This window comes from Myotis myotis, unplaced genomic scaffold (genome assembly GCF_014108235.1).
Source record: "Myotis myotis isolate mMyoMyo1 unplaced genomic scaffold, mMyoMyo1.p scaffold_m19_p_6, whole genome shotgun sequence".
Taxonomy (NCBI): Eukaryota; Metazoa; Chordata; class Mammalia; order Chiroptera; family Vespertilionidae; genus Myotis; species Myotis myotis.
Window position 1 is genome coordinate 1114091 of NW_023416368.1, and position 8328 is coordinate 1122418.

An 8328-nucleotide genomic window follows, 5' to 3' on the forward strand; every position below is an offset into this window, starting at 1 on the left:
AACTCTGCCCTGCAGCCCTCGTCAGCACATTTACCCACAGTCCTAACGATGTCGTGGTTTGTGCTACAAAATCCTCTCGTGTCGTGGCTGGGCCCCAGCATGGCCCCCGGGGCCTGTGCCTGTCCGCAGGGAGGGGCTGTGTGCGCAGGGCCTGCCCTGGCTGGTGGCTGGTGCTCTGCACCTCCCCCTGCTGTTCGCACAGTCGTGGTTGTGTGTGTGTCACACTGTCCGTCCTCTTTCCTTTTGAAATGTCTGATACAGCCCTGGCCAGTATGGCTCAGTGGATAGAGCGCCGGCCTGTGGACCAGAGGGTCCCGGGTTCGATTCCAGTCAAGGGCATGTATCTTGGTTGCAGGCTCCTTCCTGGCCCGGGCCCTGGTTGGGGCACGTGCAGGAGGCAGCCCATTGATGATTCTCTCACATCGATGTTTCTCTCTGTCTTTCCCTCTCCCTTCCTCTCCCTAAACATCAATGGAAAATATTCTCGGGTGACGACCGACCACAAGATGCTGATCGCTGCACCTTCGGAGAGGAGTGTCTGCGTCCCCTCCTGTGTCCTGACGCAGCTTCTCGTCGCTTCTGCTTGCTTCTGCGCTGATACCGTGTCTCCACTTCCTTTGTGTCGACAGTTTCTCGCCCTTCTGTGTGTGGATAGAGTTTCTACCTTCTGTGTGGCTACAGAGGGTCTGCTTTACTGCCCATGCAGCACACCCGCTCAGCCTTTAATGGCTCCTCAGGTGTCATTCCGCTGCGGTGCCTTCGTCATCTGTTCTGAAGGAATTTCCACTCTGGCGAGTGTTAAGTTGGTTTTGGGCGAGGGTGAGGGTCTCCTCTCTGCAGTGCGGCTAGCGGTCCTGTGCTCTGCGCTGGCACCACAGCCTGACGGGTGAGGTGGGCTCCCTGGCCTCTGCCTCATGGGGCAGTGGGAGGAGCTGCCCCCGCCTGCCCGCCCCCCCCCTCCCCAGTGCAGGGCTGCCCTGGAGCTGGTCAGCCGGGAGCACAGGGCTGAGGGAAGCGGGCGTTTGGGGGGCAGAGCAAGGCAGAAGCGTGAGGAGCGTGGCTGTCTCACCTGCCTGCCCTTGAAGCTCAGTCTAAAGCACCCACAAGCCCTAGAGGGTGTGCTCAATGGTTAGAGCGCCGGCCCGCAGACTGGGGGGTCCCGTTCTATTCCATTCAAGGGCACCACCTCGGTGGAGGCTGTGGGGGAGGCAATCAATTGCTGTGTCTCTCACATCGATGTTCCCCTCCCTCCCTCCCTCCCTCCCTTAAAAGTCAATGGAAAAATACCTTCCGGTGAGGATTGACCAAATAAGAATAAGAATTAAGCACCCACAGAGCCCACGGAGCCCAGGGCGGTGCCGGGGATCTATTCTAGTGGACTCTGCAGACGTGGACCCGGCCTCCCGTTTGGTTTGAGTCTCCTTCCCACTCGTCCCGGGTGGAGGGCCGGGCCTGGCGCCGTGGGCACAGGGCGACTTCCTTGTGTGAGCGCATGAAGGAGAAGCGGTGATGCCAGCAGAGCCCCCTCGGCCTGTGAGCAGGAGGCCCCTCGTCCTCCCCCGTGTCTGACGGGGTGACCCGGGCTCGGGGTCAGGGACGGCTGCCAGGTCGGGGCTCAGCTCGCCCCTGACTCCCAGTGCTCAGGAGGGAGTGGACTCCACCTCCGTCCGCCTGGTCCGCCTGGTCCCGGAGACCCGCGTCTGTGTTCCCCTCCGAGGGGCGCTCCTGCGGCTCCTGCGGCCTCTGCCGGGCCGTCGGGGGGGCACTCGCCTGTCCTGCACGCAGACCCGACGGGTCACTCCTCCAGTCACGCTGGGGTGACTGCTCGTTATTGATCAGCTGCAGCCTTTTCTACCCCCCCCCCCCCCGCCCACACACACACACGCTCCCAGACCGGGGAGGACGAGAGGGGAGCGTGGCTGCCCCACGTCACCGACCTGAGACGCTGTTTCTCCGGGATGGGCGTTTGGAGCGATGACTGGTCCGCATGGGTGCGTTGCCCACACTCCCTCCTGCCGGTCAGTTTCCGGACGTGGTGGGAAGGGGCTATGCCAGCCGCTGGGCGGGAGCTGGAGGCGGGGCCAGTCCCTGGGCAGGTGTGGAGGCGGCGGCTAAAACCTCAGGCAGTGATGATGATGATGATGGTGGTGAGGCTCTTCATGTTGTCACTCGGTGGCTGGCCTTCCTGTTGAGGAGAAAGCCCTTCGCCCATGAAGACATTTTCTTGGATGAACTGGAGGCTGGAGGGACAGTTTCAATGGGCGTTCATTTTGATCCCTTTTAAAACTGGGCTAAAATACCCATAACGGAACATTCACCATCCTGACCATGCTTAGCCCCGGTCGGTAGCGTCGTGCACACTCACATCGCCGTCCCACCATCCCAGAACCTTCCGTCTTCCCGAACGGACTCTGCCCCATGAACACACACACACACACACACACCCCCGACCCCGCCCCCCACCCACCCTGGCCGGCCTCTGCTTCCTGTCTGAGCGAGTGTGTCCTCCGGCCCGTCCACCTGGTAGCGGGTCAGAGTTCCCTCCTGTCTAGGCTGAGTCACGTCCACTGTCAGGATGGACCGCGTGGTGTGCACCCCCTTCCCTCCCGTCCGAGGCCGCGGGGCTGCCCCCTGTCGCTGCTGGCTGTGCGCCGTGGCCCCGCGTGTGCAGGCAGCTGCCCAAGTCCTGCCCCCGCTTCTTTCGGGTGTAGACCCAGAAGTGGGGTTCCTGGGTTTCTACTGAGGTTTTCACAGAACTGAATTTCAGTTCCTTTTGCTGCCAAAAATGCAGGCAGAGGATGCTGAGGGAGGAGCACGTAGTAGGTCCCTCCACTGACTCTGCCTACAGTGCCGATGATGAGGCAGGCGGCCGCCCCCCCCAGCTGGGACGGGAGGGGACCGTGGCGGGTGGCCGCCACGTCTGGCCTGGAGGGGACACCCGGCCTCCCCACGGGAGGAGGCACCCTCACAGGCAGGGCTGGGGCCGTGTTGGGGGACTGGCCACCAGCTGGGGCGCCTCATTGGGCGCCTGTTCTCCGGGACCCTCAGCTCACGCGGGGTGCAGCGGGAGCAGCCTGAGGGGGCGCCCTCGCCCGCCAGGTTCTGTGGAAGGGTGCACGCCGCCGAGGGCACCAGGCTCCGCACGGCCTGATCCAAACAGACAGCCAGGCTCCCGGCTGGAGGACAGCAGGTGCCGAGCGGGGGGCCGGCCTCCCACGGGGTGCCGGCCTCCCACGGGGTGCCCTGGCCGCAGGCTGATGCCTCGGAACAAGCCAGCGCCGCCGGCCTTCCCCCGGAAGGTGCCAGTAGAGAGGCTGAGAGGGGATCCCTTTTCATTTCAGTTTTTTGGTTAATCCTCACTGCGGGTATTTCCCGTTGGCTTTTTGGAGAGTGGAAGGGGGGGGGAGACTGAGAGACAGCGACGCGAGAGGCATGGATTGGTGCCTCCCACACACCGTCCTGGGGATGAGCCTGCAGCTGAGGTGCACGCTCTCGACCGGAAGCGAGCCCCGACCCTTCGGTCCTTGGGCCGACGCTCTGTCCACACAGCCAGCCTGGCCGGGCCCCTTTATCTCAAAGCAGCGAGCGCAGCTGGGAGGGGACCCGGGCGGAGCGGTGCCGTCGCGGGTCTGTTGCGGGCGGCACGGTGCTGCCGGTAGATCCCAGAACATCTTGGTCTCAGAACTGGGCACAGACTCACCCAGCGGGTGTCAGTGTCGGGTTTCAAGGCGGACGGGCTCTGGGCGCGGTCTGTGCTTCTAAAGGTTTGGTTGAAAAATGTTTTGTTTTTAAATGTTCCCGAAATGTTTCCCGGAGCACAGGGCTGGGCAGGAGGGCTGGGGAGGTGCCGGCTTGGGGTGGGCCCAGGTGAGCGGGCGGCTCCCCCGGAGGGCCTGCCCCCCCCCCCCCCCCCCCCCGTCAGGGCCAGCCTGACAGGGTTGAGCCGGGCTGAGGCAGGGAGGTGGGAATTGAGAAAAGAAAGAAAGACAGGAAAGCGGGGTCGGGAGGACCCCAGTTCTCTTGAACTGAAGCGAGTTTATTAGCTATGCAATCCTATTTATACACAACACACTGAATCGGAGTCTGTCAAGAGGAATGTGTTCTTTGTTCCTCTTAATCTCTGAGGGAGAGACAGAGCAGAAGGACAAGTTCTCAGTACAGCATCTCAGTAAATAGGTAGACTTCTGGGCAAGCTATGAAAGGCTGTTCTCATTCTACAAATGCTACTCCTATTCTACTGATAATCGCCATCCAAACAAGTCTGGGAAAACTGGGTAAGGGTCCCAGCCTTGCGAGCCCCTTCAGGTGCAAGGACCTTGCCAGCTTACATCTGGCCCCCAACACCCCCCCCAGGAGGTGGTGGGCTCAGCACCCGCCTCACGTCTGGCTCAGGCAAACGGGTTCGTGTCTGGAAATCGTTCCCAGGGGTCATTTCTCCTGCAGCTGCCCCACCCCCACCCCCAAGGCTCATTCCGCTGACGGGCCCTTGTCCCTGTGAGGGGCCGCGTCCGCCCTGACGGTGGCTGGGCCTGGTTCCGGGTCCCTGTCCGCCGCGCCATCCCGCACAGAGAAGGCCGACCTGAGACTTCCAGGGAGGACCGGGGGGAACAGGCATGTGGTGGGAGCTCTCAGGCGGCGTAGCAGGTTCCGTGGAGTCAGGGCCGAGCCCGGATCGCAGTGACGGGTTCTTGGGCCCCTGTTCCAGGTGGGGACGCTGAGGCCCGGAGGCTGCGAGGTCCGGCCCGGGCCCCACGCTCCTCAGGAGCCCAGGCGCTCGGCCCCTCGAGCTGTTGCCCTGAACCACACAGGCCGGTCAGGCCCAGGCTTTGGGAGAAGCCAACGCAGGCTGGAAGGAAGATGACAGGCGTGGCCTGGGAGGCCTGGCCCTCAGACCCGTGAAGATGGGAAAGCGGGGCGGGGGGGGGGGGGGGGGAGTTGGCGGAAAGGGCGCAGAGCGGGCAGGCGGCGTGTGCTCGGGGTGGAGCGCTGTGGCGGACGAGTGTTGGCAGCGGGAGGAGAGGAAAAACCCAGCATCGGAAATCACCCCAAGGGAGGGAGGGAGGGAGGGAGCCGCCCAGGCAGCAGCGCCAGGAACGCCTCCCTGAAATGTGAAATGTGTCAAGTAGCCGCGGGCCCCTCCTGCGGCAAAGCTCACACCGCTGGGGCGGCAGCTGGGTCCTCCCGCCAGGCGCTGGGTCCTCCCGCCAGGCGCTGGGTCCGGGCACCTGCTCTCACCGGCCGGGAGCTCCCGCGGGGACCGGTCCCAGGCTCTCAGGCGCTGCTCAGGCTGGAGTCTAGGGAACCGTCTCATACGGAGGCATTCGGGCACCTCGGCCCAGAGGGTGGTGGGGGCCCAGGGTCCCCCAGACCTTACACCCTCCTGGGAGGGGGGCCCCCAGACCTTACACCCTCCTGGGAGGAGGGCCCCAGACCCTGGGAGGGGGCCCGTGCCCACAGCCAGCAGAAGCCAGCACCAGGCTCCCCACCCCACCTCCCCTCCAAGCTGGCCCGGCCTCAGCCCTGCTATTGGCCCAGGTGCCGGTGACACAGAAGCCTCGAGTTCCTAGGGGCCCAGAAACAGACACGAGTCCTCCAGGCTCCAGCCACGGGGTTGCTGCCCGAGAGCGGGTCAGCACGGCCCCCACACGTCGCAGGGCTCAGGGCTGGCCTGGGTCCCGTCTCCCCAGGGACCAGTGGGCTCCCGGGGCCAGGCTGGGCACCCTTACCTTCCTCTCCGCTGGCTTCCAGCCGCAGGCCCTGAACGTCTGCTGCGGGCAGCTGAGCGGCGGGTGGGCTGCGGGCACCGAGTTCCCAGGGAATCGGGCGCCTGTGGGCAGGGCTGCCCTCTGCGGTCCTTCCTGCTGGCACTGCACCGCCTGGCCATGCCCTGCTCGGGGCTCCTGCCCGCCCTGAAGGCAGCAGGACCCTCATCTTGTTGACGTGACAGTCCTGGTGCCAGCTGCCCGCCCAGGCCCTTCTTGCTGCTCCTGCCCTCAGGGCACAGTGACCCCACGGGCCTGTGGCCGCCATGGCTCCTGCTGTCATGGGGTGCCCTCAGGTGAGCGCAGGAGGGTCCCCGAGGGCTAGAGGTGGAGAAAGGACGGCGCCCGGCCTCCTGGCCCTGGCCCTCCACCCCTCACCCACCAGGCTCGGACCCCAGCCCGCCCATGTCCGGCTGCCCACAGCCCCCCACCTCGGGCCACACTGACCCTCCTCCCCGCCTGGCCCCTCGGCCGGCCAGGCCAGCTCACCAGGTTGCTGACTCCCGGGAGCCGTCTGGGTAATCTTCCCAGCAAGCCCTTGAGCCACATGGTGACGGCCCTCCCAAGGCAGGAGGTGGCGTTAATTTCAATATGTTCTCCCGGCCTGGCAGTGCGGCTCAGGGCTGAGCATCGACCTATGAACCAGGAGGTCAGGGTTCGATTCCCGGTCAGGGCACAGGCCCAGGTTGCGGGCTTGATCCCCAGGGTGGGGCGTGCAGGAGGCAGCCGATCTGTGATTCTCTCATCATTGGTGTTTCTCTCTCCTCTCCTTTCCTCTCGGAAATCAATGCAAATATTTTTTTTAAAAAAAGAAGCCAGGTACTTAAAAAAATAATATATTTGACCCAATATATTCCACAGTATTGTCATTTCAACTTGTAAATCATATAAAAGTTGCCTGTGAGGTATTTTCCCTCTGGGCTTAGGGTTTTGGTGGAAAGTCTTGGGAATCGGTGAGAGTCACACTCCCATCCCAGCTGGACTGGCCCCTGTGACGGGGGCCGGACACTGCTTCCCCACCCCGGGGGGGGCCAGGGCCGAGGCCCCTCTCCCACTAACCAGTGGGGTCCCCGGGCCCCTGCTGCCGGTGCCCAAGGGGCGTGAAGAGCGGCTCCATGAGGAGGGGCCCGGGCAGCTCTGAACCGGCCACTGAGGTCCAGGCGGGTTCCTGCACCTGGACTCGCCTGGTCCCCGCGCCTCCACCAGGGGGCAGCCTCGGCCCAGGCTCCGACTGGGGACGCCGGCGGGCGCCTTCCCGGAGCGGCTGTGCCTGGGCCCTCTCCTCCCGGATTCGGATTCCTGTCCCCTCCTGTCACTCCCCGGCCCGAGCACCTCTCTCCGTGTTTCCTGTGAGCGTCTGTTAGCAACCCGTTCTCGTGGACTTTTAGAATCTGGAAACGTCTTTGTTCGCCGTCATGTTCGAGTGGTGGCCCCGCTGGGTCTGGGTTGGCCTTTTCTTTGGCACCTGGCACCTGGCACCACGGCTTCCGCTGCTCCCCTGGGTCAGCAGGCAGCGCCGACCGTCCTGTGCCCGTGGGTGCGGGCGCGGCCATCGCTCTCCGGGTGTGGGCACAGCCGTGTGGCGGCCGCCGGCGGCAGGCGGAGCCCTGGGCCTGTCCTCGCGCCCTCACGCCTGAGCAGCCGATGGCGCCGCAGGCCTGTCCTCAGCTGCCCTCCACGTGAGAGGGTGACACGGAGCCCCTCCAGGCCCTCAGCCCCAGGAGGGAGGCAGAGCCGGGATCGCTGCACCCCAAGACCAGCGCACGGGGCGGGGGGGCACGCCTCCAAAGGGAAGCTGGCCTGTGCGTGGATGGCCGAGGGGACATGCCCTCCCGCTGGGGGGGAGGAGCGGGGGAAGGTGGCAATTTGCAGGGGAGGCTTGTGCCCAGGACGGAGCTGAGAGGGCCCTTAGGCAGAGGTTTGGGGCCGCGAGGGCATCTGCTGGGGCCGGGAGCAGAGGCAGAGGGAGCTGGTGAGGCTGCAGCCAGATGGGGTGTCCACGGCTCGGGGCTGCCCTGGGGTCTGACTGCCACAGCCCTGCCTCCCACCCTCCCCAGGAGGCCCTGGCTCCTAACGCACTTGTCCAGGCCTCAGTTTCCCCTCTGCCGAAGCCAGGGCTGGGGAGAGGCCAGAGCGTGGGAAAGGGCTCAGCTCCAGGGCCATTGTGCCCGCCGGCTCCTGGGCGCTCGCCATGCTCGGCGCCCGCACAATGCCCGCCTCTGAGCAGAGCGGTGGGTGGGCCGTAACCATGGCGAAGGCCCGGAGGTTGCCGGCCCAGACCCTGGTGAGCGCCTTGTCCCAGGGCTGGAGCGGGTCCCGGGCGAGCGGCTGGGATGGCTGCCTGTCGGGGGCAGGCATGGGGTCTGGGCTGGGGAGATGGGGTTGGGGTCGGGGTTAGAGCTGTTTCCGGGGCCCTGAAGCCACAGCTGGGCTCGGTGGAGGGTGGCCCAGGGCCCGTGCCTGCTGGAGTGACGGCCACGGGGCACCCCCCCACCCCCCGCTGAGCTGCCCCGTGGCCCAGGCCGGTGCTCGGAGAAGGCTGCCCCCTCTCCAAGTTCCGGATGCT

The 8328-nt window shown here is 65.3% G+C and overlaps 1 long non-coding RNA gene across 1 annotated transcript; it reads right to left on the minus strand.

The window, feature by feature from the left end:
- Positions 1-978: 978 nt before the first annotated feature.
- On the minus strand, positions 979-3856 carry LOC118658773. The gene is made up of 3 exons (XR_004968364.1): positions 3701-3856; positions 1938-2240; positions 979-1775 (listed from the first exon to the last, which is right to left on the minus strand). It is a non-coding gene; the product is annotated as an uncharacterized LOC118658773 (long non-coding RNA).
- Between the last annotated feature and the right edge of the window lie 4472 nt (positions 3857-8328).